Genomic DNA, 4504 nt, shown 5'->3' on the forward strand with positions numbered 1-4504 from the left:
GCATCTATCCAGAAGAAAAAAAAAATCATTTTATCATAAGGACATTTGCACTAGACTGTTTATTGCAGCTCAATTTACAATCACCACAATGTGGAAACAGCCTAAATTCCCCACCAACCCAGGAATGGATTGACAAGCTGTGGTGTATGTATACCATGGAATGCTATCTGGCCATTAAAAAAATTAGAGACTTTACATCTTTTGTATCAACTGAGATAGAGGTGGAACACATTCTTCTTAGTAAAGTGTCACAAGAATGGAGAAGTAAGAATCTAATGCACCCAATCATAATATGAAGCCAGTCAACCATCTAATACATACCCACATAAAAGAAAACCTCAAATCAATTCAAGGTGCAGGGTGCAGAGGTGATGGAGCAGGGAGAGGGGAGGAGGAAGGGGCATGGAGGATGGGTTTATGGTGTATGGTACAACCTTTGGGGGCAGGACACAACGATCAAAGGGACTTTGCTAACAAATGCAAACAATGTAACCAAATTCTTTGTACTCTCAAAGAACTTGAAGCAATAAAAAAGAAGAAGAAGAAGAACAAAGATCAAGAAGAAATTCAAAATGCCCATTGCTTAGATCAAGATTGGAAATAAGTGGCCAAGAGGTCAGGTGTTAGAAAGAAATTAGAGCCAAAGTAAGTAGAGAAAAGTAAGAAGGAGGCAGGAAAGATGCAACTCAAAGAAGTACTTTGAACTCTGTCTTAGTTTGTGGTTCCCTCAAAAACAGAGCCAAAAGAGTTTGACATAGGTCATTTAGGGAATTGATCCCATGAAACATGGATGACGGAACGGGGAGAGTATGATGGGAATATGGCAAAAGTAATAAACTGTACATTATGGAGCTGGTTACTGCTGTGATCAATTGGGGATCAATCCAGTTGGAGAAATTTGAGGAACTGTGTAAAAAGTTTATTAGAATTGTTCCTCAAAGGGCCAGAGATCAAGGGGAATATCCACCAATACTCCTCATTGGTTGAGGAATTTCACTAGGGATGTTAACTGCCCACACTCCCAAGGAGAATCTGCATGCCTTCTGAGAACAACTTTTTGGCTTTAAGTAAAGCCCTGGGAAAGGAGATTAGAAAGATGCTGTATTGGCTAATTGAAGTGGGATGACACTGGTATGCATAAAATTGTCCAGCACAGCAGCATGGAATATGAGCTTGGCTGACAGGGTGTAAGGCAGGGGACAAAAACTCTCTCATGAAAGAACCACATGGTGCTTGGATCTTAACCTTATGGAATGGCAGGTTTGTGGTAGATAAAGTGGACCAACTGAGAAGAAATAAACATGAAGAAAGCCTCCCAACCCACTAGTATCCTGAGTCAATGTTCTTTCCTCTTCTATGCTTTCAAGTGATTTCATATCAGGTGACAGAATTGTCTGCTTCAGCCTGACTTTTCTTATTAGTGTCTTACATGAGATGTAAGTCATGAGACTTACATGAAAGTCTTCCATGGTCCCCTAACTCAAGCAAGGAAGTTGAGATAACATCTCAGTATCTAGCCTCTTTCCAAACCTGGATCCACTAGCCTGCATATCACAAAAATACCTTCTTTCCCTATAGGCTTGGTACCAGTATAGATGTCTGCACTCATCCACCCACCTTTATCATGTGTCCATTATCACCACTCAGGCCTAGGTGGTGCAGTACCCAGCATGGAGCATAGCCTGACTCACAGTGGCACTCACTAGATAAATGCCAGAGGCTGTTGTCAGTGGCTCATGTTGTATCTTCTTAGCCCCACTCCATAGGACAAATCACATCTCCATCTTTGTCAAAGCAAAGATTCCTCAAGAATTTGTTGAACTCTATCACTTCTCAATTCATTCTGAGAAGACTTGTTCAGTCTCTCTGATACATGTTCTAAATGCTTCATCTTTTTAATTCTGCCATTCCTGTTTTCAGCCTCTCTCATAACTTGTCATTAATCTTGATTTATAGCCATGCCATCATGGGCTCTTAACTTCTATAGCTGTTGAGTTTATAAAATGTAATTGAGTAACTGAACTATCCACTGAGCCAGCTGACTGCAACTCACGCAAATAGAGTTCCTATGACTCTCCACTTGTTACCCTACCAAGTTGGCCATAACTGGATGTAATTTTCCCATTTGTTTTTATTTTTTGTTTACTTTTTTGCAAAGTGTAAGATAACTTGTTTTGTTGAGCTATTTTTTTTTTTCTATAAATAAAACTTATACTGGGAGTCTTTCATTTCCCTTCAGGCAGCTTCACTCTTCCTCCTCCTGAATGTATAACTATTATAAATTACTACCAAATACTTTATACCGTGCATCTTTTCAAATGTCGTCTGAAGAAACTTATAACAAAAAATATACATATAACTTTTGGTGTGCTTTAAGTGTTGTGAGTATTCCCTTAAAATGCCATGTGACCCTAATCATTTCCCTGCTAGCAATTCTTCCCTCCAGTAAATTGTATATTGCAGTAAAGAGTCATCTTTAGCTAATGTTGGATATTTTTTCATCATGGTTATGCTTAGTGAATGCAATACTGTAAACTTGGAATAATACCATCAGATTCATACCAAGTGTCAGTCACTGGTGTTGCTGGAAGTGTTCCCAAGAGGAGGGAAAAGTCATGACATTACAAGAAAAAGTTAAATCGGACCATAGATTGGGGCTGTAGCTGTGATTATCTGTCATTTTGCTCAGAGGATTCATCTTACGGACAGGCAAAGTAAATTTATATTTATAAATATAGTACAACATACAAAATATATGTTAATCAACTATTTACGTTGATGGTAAGGCTTCCAGTCACAAATAACTTATTATTAAGTTTTTATTTTATTAGTTAAAATTTAGGGAAGTCTAAAGTTATATGTGTATTTTCAACTGTGTGAGTGGTTGGTGCTCTTAATCTCTGCATCCTTCAGGCACCCTTAGAAAAGCAAAAGAGGGAATCAGAATTGAGGGGAGATGCCATTCCATTCTATAAGGAAAGCAGGAAGGTCTTCCCCTGTGATTCTTTCTTGTGGGGATTTTGAAAGAAGCTGAGAACTCAGCATTAAATCAGTGTGGAGGAACAAAAACCAAATACTTGTATGTTCAAATAAATAGTTTTCCCTTGGTCTGAATTCATCTGCACATAGAATTCAGAAAAATTTTAGAAGTATTATATAATTCCTTTGTGCAACTCTATTCTTCCTAAAGCAAATAGTTGATGTTTATTTTTAAAATAAAAAATAATTAAAATGTAAACTGCATTCCTATTGGCATATCCCCATACCACCCATTAAATTTGCTGTGTATCCATCCCTTCAGACTATCTTCAAATTTTCTCTCTCCTCAGCTTCTTACATATATGTATGTACATAGGGCTTTATTTATTTTTATTTTTTTGAAGCTGTTTTCAATTCTCTATTTTTTGTGGTGAGACATTTATTATATACTCTTCATTGTTTTGAAATGTACCCTTGCATTGTGCACATTAGGTGAGATCCCACCACATACCCTCCCTCCCCCCCTCCTCCCCTCCCCTCTCCCTCTTCTCCCCTCCTTCTTTCTGGACTATATTTGTGTTTTATCATTCATATGAGCGTGTAAGTGATTATATATTGATTTCACAATAGTATTGAGTACATTGGATACTTTCCCCCCATTCTTGAGATACTTTACTAAAAATAATATGTTCCAGCTCCATCCAAGTAAACATAAAAGATGTAGTCTCCATCTTTTTATAGCTGAATAGTAATCCATGGTGTACATATACCACCATTTGTCAATCCATTCATGGGTTGAGGGGCATTTGGACTGCCTCTGTGACTTGCCAATTATGAATTGGGCTTCAGTAAACATTCTGGTGCAAATGTCTTTTTTGTAAAATGATTTTTTTTCATCTGGGTAGATACCTAGTAATGAAATTACAGCATCAAATGGTAGGTCAACATTTAGTTCCTTTAGAATTCTCCATACTTCTTTCCAAAAAGGCTGTGTTGTAGTCCAACCAGCAGTGTAGAAGTGTTCCCTTCTCTCCACATCCATGCCAGCATTTGCAGTTTTGGGATTTTGTGAGGTGGGCTAATCTTACTGGAGTTAGATGATATCTCAAAGTGGTTTTGATTTTCATTTCTCTGATGGTTAAAAATGATGAGTATGTTTCACGTGTTTCTTGGCCATTCACCTGTCATCTTCAGAGAAGTTCCTGGTCAAGTCTCTTGCCCACAAAGAAATGGGGTTGTTTGTTCCTTTCTAATTAATTAATTTGAGCTCTCTGTAGATTCTAGTTATCAGACCTTGGTCAGAATCATAACATGCAAAAATCTTCTCCCATTCTGAAGGCTGTCTTTTTGCTTTACTTCCAGTGCCCTTATCTGTGCAGAAGCTTTTGAGCTTGATCAGATCCCAGTAACGTGTTTTTGATGTTGCTTCCATTGCCTGGGGTGTCCTGCTCATGAAATATTTTCCCAGGCCAATATATTCAAGCGTTTTCACTGTAGTCTCTACTAGTACTTTTGTAGTTTCATG

The sequence above is a fragment of the Otolemur garnettii genome, unplaced genomic scaffold (assembly GCF_000181295.1).
Source record: "Otolemur garnettii isolate 467f Iridium unplaced genomic scaffold, OtoGar3 scaffold00002, whole genome shotgun sequence".
NCBI classification, from domain to species: domain Eukaryota; kingdom Metazoa; phylum Chordata; class Mammalia; order Primates; family Galagidae; genus Otolemur; species Otolemur garnettii.